At 39.3% G+C, this 25219-nt stretch overlaps 1 protein-coding gene across 15 annotated transcripts in view; it reads right to left on the bottom strand.

Moving 5' to 3' along the window:
• MAGI2 (membrane associated guanylate kinase, WW and PDZ domain containing 2) overlaps positions 1-25219 on the bottom strand; it is a 738716-nt gene that overhangs the window by 621020 nt on the left and 92477 nt on the right. The gene's annotated exons all lie outside the window — the stretch shown is intronic.

Raw genomic sequence — 25219 nt, 5'->3', positions numbered from 1 at the left:
TCTCAGTTCCTAAAACTTATCTTAAGCTTTTGTGGTGCCTGGTTTGCAAGCGTTGGGACAGCTGATGGCTAGGGTTTTTCTAGTGTTTATACTGCCTGCTATGTTACATTTCTGTTAGCACCGGCAGAAGTCAGTAAGATGTCAGTTTTCAAATGCAGTGCTCAAGTGCACTCAGGAGCCCTAATGTGCCCTTGGGGCTCCCCCAACCCTGCCGAAGGCCAGGACCCCATTCCATCCCCTGGGAACACCACAGCTGGCACTGCAAGGCTTTAGGATGCTGTCTCTAGCCCTCCCCAGCCACAAGCCCCACCACACAGCTCCTACATCGCTGACCACAGTGAACCCCAACAGAAAATTCTGCTGCTTTTCTATATACTACATTTTGAGAGTGGCCAAGTAATCTAACATAAAGAACATCGTGCTTGAACATGTGAGCCCAGAACTGCAAGTCCACAGCTAAAACTGAGACCGCCTGATTTCTTTCTTATTTGGTTCTCCCACGGGTTAAAAAGAAATGGCAGTAGCCAAAAGGAGCATGACCTGATCTGCTTTCAAACACTTCTGACTGCCAACAAGCGGGAATGCGCCAAACCAACTGCTAAATTTAAGATTTGTATGTCAGAGGATGCTGTGATTGACTATTTGACCTTTCCTCTGGTCACCTCACCAACAAGAAACCCCCATAAGGTCGCTGATATTTTTCATCAATACTTCAAAAAAATACACCTTGCAACTAAAAAGAGCATTCATGAGAGCCCACCAGAAGGCAGAAACTGTCCGAAGTCTAGAAACAGCTACTCATAAAACGAAGTATTCAAGTGAAGAATGGAGTCAATATCATAGAGTAACAAGTCATACTCAGTTCTTTAATCCTAAAGTTATTTTTATTACATTTGAATAAGATATTTTCCAGACTAAAACAGTTACTCGCAATATCACCTCCTTCTTTTATACACCATGCAGACAGTTATGGTGGGGACAGCTCCACTATTATTCTGGCAGAGAAAAGTGAGGAAACTTCGAGTCTAAGAAAAGATTAACAAGTTTAATTTTAGTCTTCGCATTTAAAGTAATATTTTTTAAATGAGGTATTCAAAAGATGTCTCTTTTATCTGCTTTCTTCATTTACATTTTCCCTTTTAAAAATGTACCATTAAGCTCCTGAAGGGGAAAGAAAAAAAATGTTAATGCAAGCACAATCACAGAGAGGGAAGGATCTGAACAGGAGTCCTCAAATGCTGCTGAAGAAATATTCCTTCACTGGCAAGGTCATTGCTGTTTCACAGCCGAGACTCTGCTGACTGGGCAGTGCTAAAACCACCCAGCAGCAGTCTGGCCTTCTGAGGAAAACAAACACTTAAGAACTACCAGGTCCACTGAGCACATTTTCTCTTTTGCTATGTTTGGAATTTTAGCCCAAGTTCTCATAAATGAAGACTAATGCAGTCTCTTCTCTCTCGCCCAGATTTAGTTCCAGAGAAAATCAATGCTCATGAAAACTGCGGGATGAGAACTTCAGAGACTAAAGGCCTCTAATTATCTAGAAAAGCACAAAAATCTATCCTCCCACATTTAACCCTAGGAAAGCCTCAACCCCTCTTTGCAAGGATCATCTCCCTAGGAAAGGAAAATAAATCAGTTCAGGGAAACAGTTTGACCTTGAGCTTTCTGCTAAGCCTCTCCCAGCGATACTCATTATTGCCAAACCTGACAAATCTTCTCATAGCAGTGTCACCTTGCTGCCAAACAATACACTAAGAGTCAAGTCACAGGCCAGTGGTCACTGCAACCAACAGCTCATTCACCAGGGGTCTGGGTACAATTAGTCTAAAATCACTTTGCTCTGAACTAAAAAGAACAACAAAATATGTTAAAGTTTAGAATGATCTCTTCCCACCTGCCCCATCAGCACAATGACTTCTACTGACTGAGAAAGAAAAACTGCTTAAAAAAAAAGAGCATTCTACAACAAAAGACTACCCAAACTTGAAGTCCAGAAACATTATCAAGTTTTATTCTCTGGTATAAACTGAAACTCAAATGCAGAGCCTTAAAAATACATACAGAATATATTACAACGAAACAGCAAAACTAGGAATTATGACTTTCAATTATTTCACTCAAGTTAGACCAGAATAGAATTTCAGAAAGCCACACTGAAAAAAACACAAACACTGACTTCAGCTGCTGCTAACTCAATGCCAAAGTTTTCAATCTGTGTATCTATTATAATAACTTAAAAGTGACAGTTTCCAGAACTTCTCACACTCCAAACAAATGCCTGCTATTTAAACATGTAGCCAGATGCAGTTACCAGAGCTTCTAAGAAACCTTCTCAGGACAGGGGAAGAAGGGAGGCAAATTTATAGCATTGAGATTTAGACCTGCCAAATCCATAAAAGATTTCTACCAGTGCTATAATATAACAAAGCTATAATTTCGACGCACAAACTGACAAAAACTCATACATTACTGCAATATACTTGGTTAGTGTACCTGCTGGCAAAATGCCTTCAACATAATTACAGTAAAAATTACTTACGTTTCCAATTCTGACTCACATGTCATTATGAAAACGAAGCGCACAAGTTTGTATGGAAACATATTGAAAGGGACGTCTGATAACATGGCATGTTTGATATTTTTCATTACCAAAAAGGAGCGATTAAATAGCTTTGTGGTTTAAGAATGTTTAAGAAAAAAAAGGGTAAACATGAACTTTGCTCAGAGGCAAAGCAGTGCTATTAGATTAGCAACTGATTAGTTGTACCTTCAGTCCTACCCCTCATTTAACAGTATTTCACTGAAGACTTTAAACTGGATTTGTGCCAGAGTTTTCACCTTTACAGAGGCTTCTCCTCCCCCTGACCCATCCGGGTTTAGAGATGCTATCAAATCATTGAGTCAGATGTCAGAAATCATTGTTCACTTCAGTCAAGGCTAGGAGCCATCTACTTTGAAGGAAAGATACTGTCACAAATCACTAATATTCAGTCTGTACAATACTCATCCTAAAATTCCTCACAACTCCCCATATATAATCTGCAGCAGACAAGCCTTTAGGACTAGTCAATCTATTAATACACCCAAAAAAGAATAAAGAAAAACAGAAACCAAAACAGGACAACAAAAAAGCCCCCACCAAAAAAACAAGCCCCAAAACATTCACCAAATAAGCAAATGAGGGAAAGCCATCCCTACACATATGCACAGATTAGAGCAGTGCCTTTACAGTACCACAGCTATACAGTGCTGCTGCACTAATCTAATACTAACAGAAATTGAACAATAGCTAACACAACATTCAAACAAAAGCCATACACATATAGCACAGAAAAGCTTCTGGTGCAATGTATACTACAAAGAAAGTATTCACACAAGGAAAATAAATACAGTAGTTTTATGTGCATTACCAAAGTACTAAATGGGAGTTAATCAGTCTGGAAAAACCATAAGAAGTGGCAGAAGTACAACACAACGTTGTTATTCAGATTTCACATATGGGTGAAAATATATTAAATACTCAAAATTTTAAGCAGCACAGACCTTGGATGGCTGACCAATTTCACAGTTGAGAGCCATCTATGCAGTGATATGTACTCCTGGAACAGAGTCAAGCTATCTCTGATCATCAATTACCTGGCTAAGGAAAACATATTTAGAATAAGAATTAATTTTTTTTTTTCCCTAGGTTTGCCTTGAGTCATTTTAAGCACAATTTCAAAGCCTCTATACATTGATATGTACTGATTCCCTCTCAAATCATCATTTTAACAGAAAATAGAGTTTGGAATGGAGCTGCAATGTAGATCATATACAAACTAAAAGGGTATGGGGTTGTGAAAGCAAGAGGGCAGAAAACATTGAAATAACCACAGCAGCTTAGAGCAACTTCAGTTACACCTTAACACACACTCAAAAACTTACAGAATGCCATAATTGATAGCCTTCCACGTGTACGCACTACAAAGTCATTCTTAACTGCATGACAATGTACAAACTCTTCTGCTGTGACAGATGCACCAAGTATAGCCAGAAAAGCACCATTCAAGATGGGATGGGTGAAAGCACACACTCAGCCACAAACTGCAATTAAAAGGTCTATGAACTGACTAAACTTAGGAGTGTACTCCATACTCTAAGAAATCTGAACCTTTCTACCATATACTAAACATAGTAAAGTCTATTTAGCAAATGAAAATGAATGGAACCGGGGCAAAGACGAAGCCGATGATAAAGTTCCCCAAATTTGGGGAAGGGCAAGGAAAGAAGTAAGAATAGGATTCAGGATGACCAACGGATCTACCCATGAGCGGGCATCACAGATTTCTGCATACAACATTACATCAAACCCAAAAGCAAAAGATACTAAACTTCGTGCCTCTGAAAGATTGGACTGTTGGTACAAATTTACCTTAGCAAGACCTGTTCTCATAATCTGTCTCTGGGCTCATAAGGGCATGAGACTGTCACTTAAATTTAAAATAGAAATTACTGAGCCTAGTACAACAACATCTACCACTCCTCACTTGACACCACTGAGAACATAATTGGTGGTATACCTTATTCAGATGATCACTGGCAACAACAGGAACTTGAAATTTAATGCTTCATGCAACTGTGATTTTGTAAGCTCTAACAATATTATGCTTATTAATTATAATCATTTTATATGGAAAGGTTCAGTATATATGGAAGCAAATAATCCTTGTTCATAGTGAGGAATCCCCCAATAATGTAATTAATGTTAATATTTTACACTAAAAGCTATTTGCTTACCATGGATCTGCAAACATGCCAACACAGCCTCTAATTAACATTAATTCTGACACTTAAATTAAACAGCTTATCAAATAATTGGTCTCTTACCTATAATCTCCAATGCACCATGTATTTCTGACATGGAGGTAAGAGGTAACCGTACTACCACACTATGAGTTGATAGAATCATAGAATCGTTAGGGTTGGAAAGGACCTTAAGATCATCTAGGCAGGGACACCTCCCACTAAACCATGCCACCTAGTTCCAACCCGCCTGCCATGGGCAGGGACACCTTACATTAAATCATATCACCCAAGGCCTCGTCCAACCTGGCCTTGAACACTGCCAGGGATGGAGCATTCACAACCTCCCTGGGCAACCCATTCCAGTGCCTCACCACCCTAACAGGAAAGGGTTTCCTTCTTATATCCAACCTAAACTTCCCCTGTTTAAGTTTTAACCTGTTACCCCTTGTCCTATCACTACAGTCTCTAATGAAGAGTCCCTCTCCAGCATCCTTGTAGGCCCCCTTCAGATACTGGAAGGCTATGAGGTCTCCACGCAGCCTTCTCTTCTCCAGGTTGAACAGCCCCAACTTTCTCAGCCTGTCTTCATACGGGAGGTGCTCCAGTCCCCTGATCATCCCTCGTGGCCCTTCTCTGGACTTGCTCCAAGCGTTCCATGTCCTTTTTATGTTGAAGTCACCAGAACTGCACACAATACTCCAAGTGAGGTCTCACGAGAGCAGAGTAGAGGGGCAGGATCACCTCCTTCGACCTGCTGGTCACGCTCCTTTTGATGCAGCCCAGGATATGGTTGGCTTTCTGGGCTGCAAGCGCACACTGAAGCCGGCTCACGTTCATTTTCTCATCAACCAACACCCCCAAGTCCTTCTCTGTAGGGCTACTCTGAATCTCTTCTCTGCCCAACCTGTAGCTGTGCCTGGGATTGCTCCCACCCAGTTGTAGGACCTTGCACTTGGCATGGTTAAACCTCATGAGGTTGGCATCAGCCCACCTCACAAGTGTGTCAAGGTCCCTCTGGATGGCATTCCTTCCCTCCAGCGTATCAACTGAACCACACCGCTTGGTGTCACTTGATAAGTGGATTGACTGTAGTCACGAGGTGGAGAGTGACACATGCACTTGACCCCTTGACCAAACTAGCAATAGTTTTGTACAGGTTCCAAAGGAGGTAAAGGCCTGAGCTGTAGCTGGGCCAAAAACTCCAGGAAACACACAAAGAAGCAGATGCATATTGAGCTTGGAACACCAGTCATGTGACTAACACATGGATAGCAGGTCGTTTTTCCAAGACTCATTTATCAAGGAACAAAGAAATCTGTGTGTACAAGGAGTCTCATGGATACCTTTCCTATCACATGCAATTTGACTGTGAGCCAACCACTTCATCCCATAAATATGGCACCCTTAGCGAGCCTTCTTTGAGCTCTCCCTAGGCAGCATGGCTGCATGTCAGCAATCTCCTCTTGAGCTGGGACACCCCTCAAGGCTGCTCCTTGAGGAACAGACACCTTTCTACTAATGATACTGAATTCTACTGATGACATTGTACTCATGACTTTAATTGGACTCATCTTTAGATGAGCGATTCTCATACCAGTGACTCTTCCCTTGAGCTGGAGACACCTCTCAAGGTTTGAGATTCCTTAACTGAGACAGAGATCCTTCCTTACCCAAGGCAGAGAGACCCCTTATTCACAACAGATCCTCAGTATGTTGCTGATAGCATGTTAAATCAATAGGAATGAAATCCATGTAGTTAGTTCTTTTAGACTAAATCATTGTTCAAGTCTGAGACAAAGACTGGACCTAGCTGCATCTAAGCATCATCAGGTGTTTAGAAAGCAAGGGGACTCACTCTGAACCTTGTGCCACAATGGGAGGGTCTCCCTTACCTTTTGCATCTTTGGTCTCTGTGTAAGTCATTTTAAATCGATTCTAACTTGATTTTCCTTTTTATATTTCATCTATGCAGTAAGTAACAGAGTAAACCTTGCCATCAAACTTTGTTATGCTGCACTTTTATGAACTCCTATTAAAAACACTTTTGCTCAGGCCTTTGATGGTGATTAGGTGACCCTAAACCACTCATCTGTGACTTCTGCAAGACCTTTGCCCATTTTAATGTACAAGATGGATGGCAATGCTCATTCAGTGAGCAGATACTTAGAATCTGCCTTTCTCCTCAGTGTTTAGTGCATAACCATATGCTTTAGTTTAGTGCACTCCACTCAAACATGCTCTGCAAACAGAACGATTAATTTGCTTGTGAAATTTTTCTATTGTTCCTTGACATAGTATCTAACAGCATCATAAATACTAGTTTATTTTCACAAGACTCCTTGTAGGAAAGGACTCATACTATCTACACATTTCAGATGAAGGAATGCAAGACAGAAACAGCTTAAAACAGCACATATTTAGGATTCTGGTGCCCAGTTAGCAAGGAAAAAATAACTTATATTTTCTAGAACTCTTCACATTACTGGGGCTTTACTTATCCAAGGAATTCAACTTCTGTCAGTTTTGAGGACTCAGCATGCCTGTAACTGAGATCTCAAGTTCTCCTTTCTGTGAAAATTCAGATTTAAACAAGTTGATTAACACGGTACAGAAGTTCTGTGGCACAGCTACTGCTATAATCCAACCCTTCAAAGCAGCACTGAACTGTTTCAAACGCAAGACAGTCCCTGTTCTTCTTACTTTAGTGCTTGATTCACTCAATACCTTCCAGTTTCTGCATTAAAGGAAGTGGGATTATAAAATTCATAGTGAATCCCAGGACCCCTGAATCTCATTGTTTTCTATGTAAAAAAGAACTTTCCCAGTGATTTTGGATTTCCCTGACTGTTCTTGGTCCTTCCATTTCCTTCTCTCCTTATATGCAGGAACGCTTCTGCCTAAATCCCCTCCATCCTATCCACTGATGTATCTGGTGGCATCATAGTAAATAAGCACGTGGGCAAACACATCTGTTTGGCATTTCAGGCAGAAGGAGAGGATTAATGCTGTACTGCATCTGTTAAAAGTAAGATTATCATGAAGGCTTTATCACAAGCATACCAACACCCACATGCACACAGGCTCTTCTGCTGGCAGGCAAGCACAGCTCATCAAGTCACCACCAGCACCTTGATGCTGGGCCACTCTGCAGCCAATAAATCCACAATCACTCCCCTACAAGACAACATGAAACAACCTGGATGTGGCCCAACAACCAGCAGCACTATGGGGTGCTTTACTCCCTGCCCCAAAGCAGTGGTGGGGTTGGTAATCAACTGGCTGCATAGTATGAAATGCATAAGCAATCTGGGGACTTCGGGTCAGGTGCCCCTTCCTCACTGAATACCCTAACTTGAATAGCAGCCAGCTTCAACAGACAGCTGGAGGAACAGGAAGGTGATGCACCTCACCCTGACAAGGCAACCCACAGCCCTGCAGTCTGAAAACTGGTTTGAATCCCTTTAGCTAGGAACTTTGGATCACACAGCTGTCATAAACAGTGAAGGACATTGGCACCTCATGCACATCGGTATCATTTCTAACCCCATCTGCCTTGAGGAGTCAGCTCAGAGTCCTGCAGCCCACCGCGATCTCCTGCAGCCTGTTTTGATTATGAGACTTTAAGTCATGAACTACAGAGCTTTTTGTCTGCCCTGAAATCAAATGAAGCCTGTATGGCCCTAAAAATAAATTTGCTGCATTACCTGTGTGTTTCTGTGCAGTACATTCATTTCACTAGTGATGTTTAAAGTCCTTTTGAGTTTTATAGGTAAGCTCCCAGTGGCACGAAGAAATAAAGTTGGACCTTAGAATTTATATTTCAAACTGGCTGCTGACAGAGTAGTCACCTCCTTGACCTTGAACTTTAAATTAAATGCTAGTCACACTAACAAAGTCATCAAAAAGGCTACAAAAGTATACTGGAAGGAGCCACAGCTTATGATCTGGAGCATGGTTCTGCTACCCAGGAGACAGACCTGGGAGCAAGTTTCATGTTTCAGGGTAACCTGTGGGTGACTGAAGGAATCAAGACCTTTGACATTGTTTTCAATGAAATCAGGGTGTAGCCTTGAAAGGAAGAGAGCTCACCCAACCCAGACCATAACAAGAGAGATTAAATCTCCAGCAGGACAGCCCTCAACAATCTCTGCACGCACAGAGACAGAAACATTCTGTGCTTGTCCCTGTCACTGCTTCAAGCTCACTTAAACAACCCAAGCAGCTGAATTTCTTAAATTCCTAACATGTTTTCCTATGTTAATGTTGTTCTTTATTGTTGTTGGGGTTTTTCTCTTAAAAACTTGAATTATTTCTATTGCAGTTCTCCTTTTGATCTGTGTTATTTTTCATGGTGCTGTTCAAACTACTCCAACATTTGTCTGCATCCTCAGAAGCTAAAGAGGGAAATTTGTTCCTGCCATGTAAAACAAAAAAAAAAAAAAAGAGCATTCCTCACAGTCATGTTTTATATGAGATTTCAACACTAACATCACTAACTTTAACTGAACAACACCTGCTTGTACAAGCTGAAGAACTGATCCCTTCAGATTTACAAGCTAAACAGGATAAAGTTATCAAGACAAACTTCAATCCCAAAATAGCCAAATTACACATATCCAGCCTTGGCTTTTCTTTCTGAACAATCACCGAGTTCGAGGAATTAAATAAGAACTAAACAGCTTCTAAATACTGTCTCAGTTATTTCCTTGGGGTTTTTCCCCACTGGTAAGAACACAGAAGCACAATAAAATAATCTGACCTTCCCATCATGTTTTTCTTCAGTTTGATATTAAGGAATGGAATTACTTGACTTCTCTTTTCTCATTTGCTCATTTCCACCACTCAGCTTGCATCCTTCTGTCATCTCTATTTTGCCAACAGTAGATGGCACCAGTAATTTCTATATCATTATAATACCAAGGGGGTTTGTTGTTGATTTTCATATCCACGGTTATAATTTCCTGACTGTATTCTACGGGTTTCCTTAGTAAGTCACCATTACAAAATTCATCTTGCAAAAGTCTCTTAATTTATTTGCATGTGCTTCATTTAAGCATCTGCTAATTATTCACATGTTTCGGATAACACTTCCTGAAACTATAGCTTGATGCAATGCCAAACCAGCCATTTTTTGCCTTAATTACTTCAGTGAAATCGCATTAATTCAATAACAGCAATGTGGATTTCTGCTATCAATATATATATTTTTTTTTCCAAAGAAGAAATTATTTTTACCACATAATTTATATGTTTCACAACCACATAACGTAGGATATAAGCTTAGGATATACTGTTAAAAATGCAGAAAGCATTTCCCTATGGCAGCAGCTTTGCTGGTGTTTAGGCCAATGCTTTATTTTACCCTTGTACTTATCTAAAGGCTCATACTTTTTTGTGCTATTCAGGTCTAAGCTTAATTGTATAAACACAGTTGCATCAGATTTTTAAAAATATACATAAGTATGTATAAACACATGCAAATACATATATACACACACACTTCTGCACAAGAGAACAATTACACCAAGAGTTCAGATTTGATTGCCAGATGTAGCAAACATTCTTTTGTTTCTCAAACTCAACCCCTACCACTTCTAACCCCCCAAAACAGCCCAAAACAAATCAACCTTAACATCTCCACTGTGGATCCAACATCTAACTGATCACTACAAGTTCCTTCCATATTCTGTGGGGATATGCATACCTTTTTAGCATGTATTTTAGTTGATTATATTTGATCAGATCAATTCCACCTTGAATTTCACACTGTTAAAAAGAACTTTATGATTAATTTAGTGAATGCACGATTAATTTTTCAAATACTTTGATTTTCCTGGAAACAAAATTGTAATTTGGATTAATACATACATACATACACACACATATTCCAACATGAATGCCACATGACCCCAAGATAATGACCACAAACAGAAACTGTTAAAAGGACATGAATCTTTGGAATCACCACAATAAAACATTGCAGTGCATTGAGTAAAAGCTTCACTAATCTAAAAGGAAAGACTGTCAGTCATGACCTACACTCTTCATGATTGCTGATTGACTGAGTTCAGAGATCAATTCGCTTCCTGAGTCTCAAGAACACGTACAGCAGGCTCTTACAGCGCTCAGATCAATGGGCTTCCTTTCTCTATGATCCACAATATCCAATATGTGCACTAAGTTAAATGTTCATCTCTACTCCCACCCTAAACTAATGATCCCCAAGTTCTACTTTGAATGAGAATGACCCAACTCAGGTCTTCATATGAAAAATGTTCCACTCCCACGGAGAGAAGAAAAACACGTTAGTGAACAGCCATGGTCACTGATATAAATAAGTATGACAGGAAGCTGAGTGCCACAGCTGGGAAGCTCATGAGATTTTCAAAGCTTGCACAGACCAGAAGATGTTTTCTCTTTGTTATTGGCCTGTAACTTCTTGGGAAAGGAAGCAGAAGGAAAAAATAAATGAAAATTGATGTTTTATTTTAAAACATAAGGAGAGCACAGGAACAGTGTATAACAAGTTATTGGATCTAACTAATGAGTTACCTCTGAACTTGTGTTTCAGCCCACTCCAGCATGCTGACCTTAAAGTCAGGAAAACACACTGAATTTGCTTGTGGCTGTAATGCTCATACAACTAAATTAAAAGAAATCCATCTTACCACCAGGAAAACACAGCTTTAAACACTGGGTGTTTTACAGTCCATCTAAAAAACAATCAGAGGTATTACTGCATAGTCTACATCCAACTGGTGTTTCATGTTTTCACTGGGCAAGAAGGATGGCTTGGGTTGACAGTGATCTGCCATAGTTGGGAACAGGCTAAGCTCATTCTTTGCTGCACGCTGGAGGGTGGCATAGACAGTCCCCTTGCCCCCATCCATTCCTCTCTGTTCAGAGGATGGCTACCTCTAGCCCTGCATTTGGCAGATCACAAATGTGTTGGCATTTTTACATTCCCCTTTTGGAACAGGCTACGAAGGGGTTTGTTGTTTTGGTTTGGCTTTAATATAAATGGACTTTCAAGCTAATCAAGCCTCCACTGTTAAAATCCCCACTGGCATACTCTGCAAAACAGTATCATTGAAGATCTTCCTGCTTCCATCTTATACTCTATTTGTAGTCACACATTTCATAGAATCATAGAATAGTTAGGGTTGGAAAGGACCTTAGATCATCTACTTCCAACTCCCCTCCCATGGGCAGGGACACCTCACACTAAACCATATCACCCAAGGCCTCGCCCAACCTGGTCTTGAATTTCAATAATACAAATTTCTTAGGATCATTCTGCTTTCAATCCCAGACAAAAACACAAAGAAAACAAAGCCAACCAAGAAGCCAAACATAAACACAAATTTGAAGCATTCAATATAATTCAGTACATCTAAGTTCAAGCTGTAATTTCCTCCGAATTTAAAAAAAAGGGAACATGAAATTTTCTGGCTTTTAGAATTGCAACCTTACACAAAGAAATTAAATCAAGATCATTAGAAGCTGGAGAGTTCTACCTAATAATTCCAATTCATTACAAATTAATTGTAACATTTGCTGCAATCTTTTAATTGAGTCCCCTTCAACCTCTTCACAAACAGGTTCCTTACAATTTTGAAAGTAAACAAACAGAAAAAGAATAATCTCCCATATCTCACATTGTTTCTATATCAAAATTGCCCAAACTAATAAAAATTCGAACACTACAATCTCTATTTTCTTCCAATATTATCATATGCAAAACTTGCAAATCTGATACGCACTTGGGAATAACACTGAAATGCCACATTATTAAAGTGCTATAATAACAACCTTCACATGGCTTAAAGCTCTTAATTATTCTACATGCTTTCTGTTCTGGCATGACAATCAGTGGTGACATCATAAGTATCTGCTACAATAAGCAGCTATAATTAAGAGCTCTAATTAAAATACTTCAAATCTATCTCACTGTAAGTGTAGCTATATCCCCTACACTAGTTTCTAGACTTCAGTAGAATCCGAAGTTAAATGTTAAGTGAAGGATGAATACTGCTTAACCAACAGATTTGGGTAGGTCACATTAACTCTTTAAAGAAAGACACGGAAGTGGCTGCTACAAATTAAAGAACTGTTTCTCCTCTTCTATAAAATGACCTTGAACTGCAGTAATGCAGATTCAGGTGAAAGCTGGAAAAAAGCCACTTTTAGTACAAGAATTGCACCAGAACAGACTGCCTGGCTACAAAGACTATGGAATTTCTACTACTGAAAATCTTTATGAGCCAGATAAACATCTGCCAGGAAGTACGTAGGTATAGGATCTTGCTGCCAGATAAGAAAGGAGCTAGATGAACTCTCAAGTTCCCAGACAAACCCTTCCTTGTTTTATTTCTAAGTAACAGATACCATTTTTACATTTTTATTAAATACTGTAATGATACTGTAATTCTATTTCTCAATTTTAAATTATTTTAGCAGAAACTTTTAGCATACTCACACTGAAGAATTCAAAAGTCACCAAATTCTCTTTTGCTCCCCTCCACCTCCAAAATAAAACACTTAAAACCCCCAAAACCTCTTAGAATTATTTTTCTGAAATAATTTTTGCTACTTAACATTAACTCACAATTTTTTTTTTGAAGATAATTACTATGTTACAAGCCAAAAATAAGCAGATTGTAAGATCAAATGTGATTGATTTGATCTCTGATGTTAACAGTCCTCTTTAATGACAATAGGCTATCAAGGGATCTCATCTTATAGCTAATTTTACCTAACAGACCAGACTTTCATAGCTTGAATGATCTAATATTAATCAAAATAAAGAACAGCTTTTCCTATTTCTTTGCCAAAGAACATATACATGTGCACATGCGCTCATACTGCTCCATGGTTTAGACTACGTTTCCTATCTGAGATGCTGCTGTTTACTAAATATTAGTCTTTGCACTGAATTTTGTGGGTACACACATCACTGGTTTCTCCTTACTGCTCTTTACCTCATCACCAATTTGAGTGGAAAAAGAATGTCTGCTTTTAACACTGCAACATATTAATAAGTTTAAGCATGTGAAAAGTCCCATTAAGTAAACACTACTTGTTATTTACATCGATCAGGCATAAGCCCTTGTGGATCACCATCTCTATGAAATATGTTTGAGAGTGTATCAGTATCTTCTTACTTTTGTCTATTAAAAAAAAAAATAAAGCTAAGGAGTGAAATCCTTCAATTATTTACACATTTAAACTTCTCTCTAGTCACATGGCACTATCCTAGACCTTTCATCACCCTCTCTCTGTAGGAGCGAACAATATCACTACTCACACATTCACTTTTTATCACACAGCTGTCAACTGCATTTATGTGGAAAATCTGCCATTTCTACACCCAATATATAATTTAGAGCATTGTCAAAAACATCATCCAAGAACAAAAGACATTTGCTGACATGGAACGTCTGTGGGGTTTGTGGATTTGGACTCTTTCAAACATGCCTTCCCTTCCCCCCCACCTCGTTTCACTGATTTCAAGCAGTTTGGGTTTGGTTGTTTGGGGGTTATTTACTGTTTTGGGGGGTTTTCTAAAGCAAATATTCAAACCCTTTATTTCCTAACTTATACATTCTTGATAACTTTAAAATCATTATTAGTCTTCCCCAAAGAGGGGAAAACAAGCTACAGTTGTGCTACATTTCACAGAAATTTAGAGACTTCTTTAAATTCAATTTCACAGAAATTTGCTTAAATTCATCTTGAGCCAGAATTGCTTAGATGCAGTCAGACTGTCATTCCACAGTCAAAATCTTCTTTTTAATTAAAAAGGCGGGCAGGGAAGAAGTCTCATCACCAATTAATCCTTCAATTTCCCTTTTACCTCAGGGGACCCGGGTAGTTGTTTCAGTTTACTATGACACATGGCAGTGAGCTTATGAAGTGCACTCTTCTTAAAAGCTGAATTTGGCATAAGAGGTCTGCAGCAGCAAGTTACCCAAGAGCTGGAGAAGGCACTTCAGCTTCCAAGCCTGCTCCTCTTCAAGACCTGAGATCTTCTAAGAATCTTCTAGACCTGGCCCTTTCAGCAAATGTTTTACTGTGACTACCTGACCCAAGCTAAGCCTTCCCTGCTCTCAGCTACAACTGAGTTCATACAGTCAGGCTGAATTTTCTTCTGCCTTACACAAGTAACCTAGAGAAACCATCTGAAACTGAGGGCAATAACAGCAGCAGCGGTCCTTCTCACCCTCTCATTACACACATTAAATGCAGCGTTACTCCTGACACTGAATTAATTCTGCAAGGAAATTACTAGCTCCTAAAGCACACAAAAATTAACATACCAACATCCCTTATAAATCCTAGCGATTCCCATAGCTCCAAAATTGAGATTCTCCAATTACTTTATTTACTACAACACCTTTGCTCACAAGATGATGACAGCCTACCTTAGTCAAAACTACTCTGAAAAAATCAATTTCAGGCCCTTGCTGTGTAGTACATTTTAAAGAAATTTCTTTAAGTGCTCACCCAAATGACAAGCTTGTCTTCTTATTTAATCAGGTAGTTATGAACACTTAAAGATTTACATAAGAATTTTAACTAGGCTTTAGTGGTTTTGTTACCACAGCACAGTAAATGCAACCATGAAATAGCCTAACTATATTGTCATATTTTCGCCAAATTTTAGTGAAATCTACACAGTGAGAAGCTGTATATGACAAGAGTGGAGATGTTAATTTGATTTCTCAGCAATGCCCATTGAATTCAACAGCTTTTGATTCATTTATTGTGTTTCTGCAAGCTTGTGGAAAGGAACAGACCAAGGCTTTTTCCTTGCGCCCAGCTCACTTTTTAATGTCCAGATCAAGACGTGAGATCTCAGTTGTGACTGTGCATTTAAGAGTATTACACACTGCAACCAATCTGTGCCTGCCATCTTAGCCAGATGAACTTCCCACTGCATAACAGGTTCAGAGCCCTGCTCATGCAGTGCACAGTTGGGGTCAGGGCTCATGACAGTCTACTGCTATGTCTTCACACAAGCCACAAAAAAAAGCTTGGCATGCCAGATATACTTCCCTGGCTTCAGCCTGACTTCCTGGATGAGGCAACCCAAAAGAAAGTGATAAAGGAAAATAAAGAATGTCTGTGTGAAGGATTTGGGAAATAAGGGGAAAAAAAAAAAAATCCTCCAAACACCAAACCTCAAACTTAGTCTTCATACAGCTTTACTCCACCCTACCCATGGGGATTTTTGTGCAACTACAAAGGAAATAAAACTGGAGCCAAAAGTTGAAGAGCTGATGCTGCTCAACTGAGAGACTGATAATATTAATGTTTTTCTAAGTAGTTCTGATATGAAAACAGATAGATAGTACTGCTTTTGCTTCCCCGGAGCACAACAGATTGTGTTGGTTAGGTCTTACAACTCTTACTCAGAAATGACTGATTTCCCATTGAGTCAGTGGGACTCATGTCTGATTTGGGCTCCAGGATTTTAACCTAACAATATGTTTGTATGCAGCACACAAAGGGACTCTGGAGTCAATTAAATCTGTAAAACAAAAATGGACCAACACTGAGGAAGATCCAACAGCTCAGTAATCCCTGGCAGTCTCCCCCTCCAGAAATATGTGACCTAATTACAATTCTAATAAAATGAAGCATAAATATTTCCTTATGTAGCACTTAAAAGATAACAATAAAAAACACAAAAGCACACATATTCCTGCTGAAAGCAGTTGTTCTCCTATAGCCTGCCTTGTCCTCCTCCAACCTGCTTTGTTTTCCATTTAACATCTCCCAAACCAACTTGCTTGAGAAAGAGCAAGATCAGAATTGCAGAGACCACTTAAAGCTGTGTGAAACCTGCATTTCATCATAAAGCTCATGTGCAGATTTTGGTTTTGGACAGCAGTTTGTGCCTTGTAAAATGCTTTATAAACAAATAAACATCAGTCACAATCAAAATTTCAAAGAAAGTAAACACTTTGAATGAAAACCATTTACTGAAGTACCGGGCAGTCAAATAATGAATTATTTTGCCAATTAAAAAGTGTTAGCATAAAGTAGGAAAAGCCCATAAACTTGCTTGCTTATGCTTTTCTCAGTGTCCAAAATACAAACTGTTACCTAACATCATGACTGTTTACAGTTATGCTCATAGACCTGGAATCACAGAATGGTTATGGTTGGAAAGGACCTTAAGATCATCCGGTTACAACCCCCATTCCATGGGCGTGGATGCCCCACACTAGACCGTATCCCCCAAGACTCTGTCCAGCCTGGCCTTGAACACTCCCAGGGATGGAGCATTCACAACATCTTTGGGCAATCTGTTCCAGTGCCTCACCACCCTCACAGTAAAGAACTTCCTCCTTATATCTAACCCGAACTTCCCCTGTTTAAGTTTAAACCCATTGCCCCTTGTCCTATTACTACCGTCTCTGATGAAGAGTCCATCCCCAGCACCCTTATAGGCCCCCTTCAGATACTGGAAGGCTGCTATGAGGTCTCTATGCATCACTCTTTATCATTTCTTGTTAGGCATGGCAAGTATAAAGTAATCCCTCATTCAGATTAGTCCTTTCAAATCTTCCATGATAAAAGTATTTTAAGAATAAATTTATTCTACATTTATGCACTGACTTTCTCAAAGCAACTCAAGGTAATATATTTGTAGACCTTAACTCCTTGTCAGAGAAGAGCTCAGCAGCACTGCTGCAGCTTTCTGTTAATCAGAATCGGCACTGAGAGGAGGAACAAGCCTGCTGCATGTTGATGCCTCATCCTCAGAGGAGCATGTGCCCCCTCCAGAAGGCTTTGCTATGCAGGGCTGAGCTCCTGCTTTGGCAGAGGCTGCAGACAATGAACGACTGCAACAACAATATTAAAGGTGTTCAGCACTTCACGGTTGCCTGTAACATCTTGTACATGTGTTTGACTGGAAACAGCTGAGCACACATCTACCAGATTAGGGCCAGTGCAAGCAATCAGCAAGCAGACAAGCGTGGGAAGCAAAAGAAACGGTGGCTCTGTTTGACTAGGGCACCTGGAAATGTCAGACGGGGACCTCTGTCAATATACCGTACTTCTGCACTCTCACCAGCCAAGAGAGAGGATGAGACAAGGGCAAAGCAGCATGGTTCAGACAGACCTGACAAAACAGACCAGCAGGTATCCCGGTGTGTACACCTCAATGTGATCAGCACGGATCAGGGGAAAGCCCCACAAAGCCAACACAAATGTGAGACAAGGATCAACAGCTCCCCTCACACATGTAAAGTGCATTTTGGAAAAGCCAGAAGTACAGGCTTGATCTGGCACAGCGCAGAAGAGACTGTGGTACAGAGTGATAGACTGTAGGAGTTTGGTGCTATTTGTTATTCATTTAGTAAGATGTTACCCAAAACAGAGGACGGAAAAAAATGCTTGAAGAACAGCATTTTGGTTTAGAGCTAGACAATCATGGGGCACTTTTCTTCTTGTATTACAGGATTCAGAACTACACCATAAATCCTATAAATACATTTCTCTAACCAGAATTTATCAAAATCAAAGAAATAAGACCTTGATGAAGAATATAAACATTTTTTACCACTCTCCCTTCTGCTTGTCTGATGTGTGAGTCTATTAAAGCTTCAGTGAGAACTAGTTATAGAATGGTACAGAAATAGGCCTAGCAACAAGTCCCATCCTTTATAGATAAGGAATTGTCATTTTGATGCATCCTTACAAAACTGACATTTTCCCATTGTTATTGGGGTAGTCAGCTTACACCCACCACCAATGGATAGAAGTTACAGTGATTCTAATGTCCTCTATCATGATGTATTAGTCAGTAAGCAAGTTTTTAAGATCATTTGATTTTCCTTTTGGAAAAAGGGAAAAGCAAGAAAGACATTAACCAACAAAGCTGCACTATCAAGAATTACAAAGTTTAAGAATCAAATCCATTACACCTTCAGGACCACTCCAGGAAGTACTCATTACTAGAGCGTTGGGTTTGTGGGGTATTCTCTTCTCCCCAGCTACGCATTTAATGTCTCAATGTACCCTGAGTTTGTCTTGTCAAAGGAGACATTTTTAAACTAAGTACGCTAGAATTGTATCTGTACGGCATATGCATGTGTGGACACATGTGTGCCAAAGTACGTACGGCTTTTTCTGTATGCCATCACATGCCCTAGGAAAAGCTCTATTCCAGACACTAGCAAGACAATATACCTTAACAGCTACAGCCTAAGCTCTTTCTGCAGCAGTCTCCTGCCGTGAGGATAAAACAGTTGCCATGCAGACCCAAATGACATGCACGTGTACAAAAGTCTGCCTCAAACATGTAATTCAGTGACTTCTGGTTGTTCTGTGTGCCTTGAAACCTGTCTGCATGAATATGTGGTGTCACTTGCTTCCAAGTCTGGAAGCAAGTTGGCTTCCACACACATAAACACATTCTCCTCAAGTAATGATTTACTTGCTGGTGGGCTCAAAATTTATTTTGTGGACAAGTCTTGATATATTCATCCTAGCAAAGCTCATCCTAGTACAAGTAAAGACAGCAAGAGAGGACACATTTTCATCATCACTAAAATAATTTTTCTTCTAGATTAAAAGCTCAGTGATGCACTTAAAAATAGCCTTGATTATTATCCTTGTGGCAAATAGCACCATTTGTAGCATCTCTGTTGTGCATCATGCAGCCAAATGAAATTGCAGACGACTTCTTTCTGTTTCTGCAGTAGTTCACTAGCAGTTCCTAGTCCTGTTCAAGCAGTCTTAAAATGAATTCCACTCATCGTCTGCTATTACAAGTGTGCTCCAAATCCATACAGTTTCATCACACTCCAGTGTACCTTAGGAAGGGAAACACGCTATTCAATCTTTTGGCCTAATGTTACCTCTAGTTTAAAGTCTCTTCAAACAAATCATTTGAATTGGCACACAGCTACGCACAGAAAAGCCCTGAAGGAACAGGGCTCTGATGCACTTCTGTTTTTTAATCCACTCTTTCATAACAGAGAATGGCAAAACCCCTTGAAGTCTCCAATTACCAAAATCATGAAGAAAAGGTCAGTGAGGACATACTTTGCATTTTCAAGCTTGCTGATTTATCCTCTCCTCACTGACCTTACAGTATCTCCTAGTCAAGGTATTGTATGCAGACGTAGGATTCTCCACACAAACCTTTGTTATCGCTTTCGTTTTCCTCTCTACTTAAATGGCCCACTGGTGGCAACAGAAAGCATCATCGCTCTCTCTGTTGCAGTCTTGTACTTTAAATAGCCTTAAAACACTGGCCTCTAAACTTCTGTGACAGAAAAGCTGGAGATCTGTAAATTTTTGGCTTTGTCCCTTGTGCAAACACTCACAGAATACACACCATAGAGAAATGTTTCAATGAAGCAGCTCTTTCAAAATTAACAGCCCTCCCTCTGTTTATGCTTGTTTCACATCGCTTTTATATCATTATGTTGTTGACTCTATGTACTTACTAAAAGCTAAACAGCCATTTCCAATACTGTTCACCTTAAATTAGCATACTATCTACTCCCAGAAGAGTGGATTAAGTGTTCTACCACCAACTGTCTTACAGACAATTTATACATTTTAAGTGAAATGATACCATACTAATCTGGTCTCATTCAACGGCTGTAAACAACTGCATAAGGTTCAAGATTGCAAAGTGCCAGTTACTTTTACTTTGAGATCAATAGATTCACAAACCCAGATGTTATAAGGCCATCCACAACATTCCTCTCTCCTAGATGATTCTATTTGAATGACAGCAAACTCAATAAGGATAAATACCTCCAAAGTAAAGGCGATCTGAAAGCACTAAATTCATAGGAAATTCACAAAAGCCAAGTCTTTTTTTCATTTCCCTATGAGCCCGCAGAATTGGATAAGAAGGAAATTATTTTATATGTCATTTTTGTTTTTTTCCCCTCCTTTGCCATTTCAGAAAACTAGATTGTGAAGGAAGACTTCATAGGTCAGGAATAGGAAAACTGGTAGAAATTACTGATTTTTCTATTTCTCAGTGTGTGTTTATTGCCTGGGATTGACTGCAATGGTTTTCTCCTTGAATTTACTATTGAGAAACCAGGTACAATCTAAGATGAAAAGGAGCAGGAGGAGAAGTGGCTCACTTGGAATATCTTAATTATGGGAAAATTTAGTATATTAGTTATTAATCGGGATCAACACTGCACGTTACATCTTTCATAGTCTTTCCTAGAAACCTCTACCTGAGGAACAAAAGCCAGAGATTATAATACATTCCATGAACTGAGCTCCTTCTCGCCTACCTGGATGGCATCATCAGCCAAGAGGTTAATGAGGAAAACCACTATTGATATCAATGCACATTCTAAGGGTGATGTCATTTTCCAGAACCTACCCAGAGCCATTCCCTAGAACAGTACAAGTGGCAGCGGTGTTAGCAGCAGCGTCTGAAAAGAGGGGCTGCCACTCAATCTTCACCATCTCCCAGTACTTTAACTGGTCCAGGAACACATGGATCTTCCGAGGGATTTCTGAGGATATGAGCATCCTGGAACTATGACACATCCATCTATTCTGCTAGCAGATTAGCAATGCTCTCCTCATTGAGATCAGTACTAGCACATGTAAAGGACACAGCAAAGTTAAAACCACATAGTGCCATCACAGGTGGGAACACCACACTGGGAGTTTGGGTAGGTCCATGACAGAATGTCTCCATTACCAGAAAGCAAGCACAGTAAAAACCGTAACCCTTATCTTCACTACTGTCACCTCCAGTTGCCCTGTGGAGAGCATCTGGCAAAGGATGTTTGGTCATCCCCCCACTTCCACTGGTGGACTTGGCAGTATTAGGCTTGTAGCTGAACTCGATGATTTTAAAAGCCTTTTCCAACCTAAATGATTCTATGATTGTATCATTATCAGGTCGTGGAATGGAAATGATAAAATAATTCAGGAGGGAGAGAGGAAATAAAATAAATCATCTCAGCCTCTCATGTAGTTTGGTTCATTTTCCCAGACAGATTCACACAGGCATTGCCCACAGTAGTAAAACAAAAACCCACATCCTAGAGGAGTTTCATAAAAATGTCAGCAGTGAACTACTGAGATCAAACTTTCATGGCAGGCTTCAGGATTACACCAATTATTGAAGAAAATGAGTGAATGTAAGTTTTACCCTTAACAGGTCATGTAACTGCAGAGAAGAGCTGTTAAAGTGTACTAGCTGTAAATACTGTGTTTAAAACACAAATTCCTGGACAGCTCATAGTTCTTTTGTAAATGAGTGGAAGACCTCACAATCTAGTCCTCTGAATTCCTGACTGCTTTAAAGTGAATGTTAACATTTACCGTTCTGGAAGAACGGAGCAAATTTCACTCTTTAGCTGAAGCTCATTTAAGCTGCTATGTCTTACAGACTAAGAGATCTGCAAGTAAAATTAAAACCAAAATAAATACCCCAAACAAAAGAAAAAATAAAATAAACAACCCTCAAGAAACTCTGCAGAACCATCCGAATCCATGCGGAAACAGGCCCATCATTCTTAAAACAAGACATTTGCTGGGGTTTGGCAGGCGAACAAAACAAACACAAGTCTGGCAGAAGTAGCCCACTTGGGAGGATAAGGAATAAAATATGATTGCTCATTCTGGTGGAGGTGGGAAGAGGAAGCATGTGAATTTTGGAACTGACCCACAGAGCTAGGTGAAAAGGAAAGCATTTAGAAACACGAAATGAAACGTATTAAAATAAATAAGACCAAGATACGCTTAAGTCAAATCGGACTCTGTTAAATGAAAAAGCTACTCCCATGAGGGCAAATGATGGAAAGATGCCTATGTATCTGTTTAAGAGTCATAGTTCAATAATTAAGAAAGAGTCTTCATGCATAGACTCATTAAGACTTTAGAGATGCTCAGTCTTAAGACTGAGCACACTGAAGTCCCTTTACTTGATTTAACCTATTTGAAAGGCAATGTAAAATAGCATCTACCCAAGAGCATATATAGCATAAATCTATGTGTATTTATTAGCTATGTGTATGTATTTATTTTGACCTGAGAAAGGTCAAAATTAAGCCTAAAACTTTAAAACATCTGAATTTGCCAAAGATAATATTACTAGATTAGTCATAAACCTATGCTGCATATCCCATGAATACTGTGTCTATCACGTTGTTTCAACACCAACAAAAAAGAAACAGGTAGAGAAGAAAAAATACTCCATTTCAGGAAGGTGTTTGAGCACATCACTAAGCACAAATCCTCCTCTGAATGGAAGGACAAGCAGAAAATACAATTAACACAACCCAGATAGATCCAAAACCCTTCGGTATTCCCCTGTAGTTTCCTCTTAGCCTATTCAGTGTTTACTTCTCCCCAATATCAGCAGCTGAATAGATGACTGTGGGTAGTATGAACGACAGAACTGCCATTTATGTACTTTCTATACTACCAATCTATTTGTAAAATTATTATTGTTCCCAATTCTGAAAAGCCTGAAGGATGTGCTGTATTCTTACGGTTCAAGAGGATTTATGAAGATGCTAGTGATCAGTCTTATTATATAGGAGCCCAAAGCCAAGAGGGCACCTAATTTGAAAAAAAAAACAAACCAAAAAAAAGCAAATTAAACCCCACATTTTAGTCCTAATATAGTACTGGGAAGGGGTTACAGGAATGTCTACAATATTTAATAGAGGTGCCTTTATAGCCATGAGCTGTGCTGGATTCTACAGCACATACTAGACCTTTAATCTGTACTAGAGAGCATTTGTTCACCAACTTACATTGTTCACTTAAAGCAGGGGTATTTTAATTAATAAACAAAAACCATCATCCAAATTTAACATGAGCTGTAAGACAGTAAGCATTTTTGAGCAAGTAGGGATGCAAATGATTTTGGTTAAGAATAATAAGTATGACACTATTTAAAATCACATTTTTCCTTAAGAACAGCACATTCTCTGATCATACTTTTAATGGAAAGTGAATTTCAGTAAACCTCTTTTCAAGCAAGAATTCTAATTGCTCAGTTTACACAAGCTTTTGGATGCCATCTCCCAGGAGACTCATACCTTTACTAAGTGCATATTCTCAAATTTAAATACACTGGCTAATTTATTCTGTTTATGAATTCAGGCTATCGTAAATGAAACAACACAAAACAGAGAACTTCTCATGTGTTGCTTTGAAATCCAGTCCCAAAGGAAAAAAATACTGAAAAGAGTGACTTTATTTTTAATGGTACATGGAACAAAGTAGCAAGTGAAATATTTCAGCAGCAAGCAAGGATTATTTTTAACTGAAAGAAATTAGCAAGTACTGGGCAAGACATTAAACAGGGTCAGGAAAGACAATCAAAGGAGGCATATTAAAGGCCACTGACCAAAGTGTTACAAAGCCATGCAATGTTGCCATGTGGCCAAATGAATAATACAGGATATTTGGCATACATAACCACAAGAAGTGCCAACCTGGACAGATGAAGCTAATAACATGATGAAAGAAAAGGCTGATAATCTTCCCTTTTTCTCCTGTGTGCCTTGTTCTGTCACAGAACTGGCAGAGGTATTACAATGAATATTGGTTTGCTTACTACAGTAAAGCCAAAAACTAAACAACACAAAAATCCTGGTGCTCTTGCTACACCACCAGGGCCTGGAAGAAAACAAGTCTCCAGATACTCGTAGGAAAAAAAGACCCAAGAAAAGTCTCTCATTCAGCAGCATGCTGCTCTGCCCAACACCCCAATCACTTGCTCATTTCAGCAAATTTACAAGTGTGCATGTCCCTACCTTATTATTTTTAATTACATCACACCCACAGCAGTGAGCAGAAATACTACTACTACTGTTGTTTGCTGTGATTAGGGCGATACATAATTGTACTGATTTAATGTCGTTTCCTACAGAGAGTTTTCATAGTTTATATTCAATGGAAACATCAATGCTAAACTATTTTAGCCCCTTTTATGCTACATAACACAGCAAAATTACTGGATGTGAACATCAGTTCTCCATTCTGGAAACATTAGATATAAACCCCTGCAAGGGAAACAAAGGCAGAAAATAGGTCTAGACTCAGGTCTATGATTATCTGGAAGCTGGTGTAATGTACATTTTGGCTTGCAATAACAAACTGATCAGAAACAGAGCATTAGAATAGCTGACACTAAACAGGTTTATTGGCATTGCTCTGTAAAGAACCTCATGTTCTATGTAAGCATTAAGGGTGGTTTAGCTAATGAATGTTATTAGACTGAGAAAATAAAATCAGAAATTACACATCTCTGAAGTAAAATCTGGAGTGAAACAATACTCCAGCAACTAATTTGTAAATACATATGTTAGTATTTAAGCCCATGCAAACTGCTAAGAAAATTAGAGACACAAAACATTTGGTGACAGGGACAAAGAAATGCTCTCACTCTGCCAATGGATGTGCC

Source organism: Pezoporus flaviventris, unplaced genomic scaffold (assembly GCF_033815535.1).
Source record: "Pezoporus flaviventris isolate CSIRO_AGI_PZ_B2104156 unplaced genomic scaffold, CSIRO_AGI_Pfla_v1 ptg000045l, whole genome shotgun sequence".
NCBI lineage: Eukaryota > Metazoa > Chordata > Aves > Psittaciformes > Psittacidae > Pezoporus > Pezoporus flaviventris.
The sequence above is the reverse complement of the archived record's forward strand: the minus strand, read 5'-3'. Positions and strand labels throughout refer to the sequence as shown.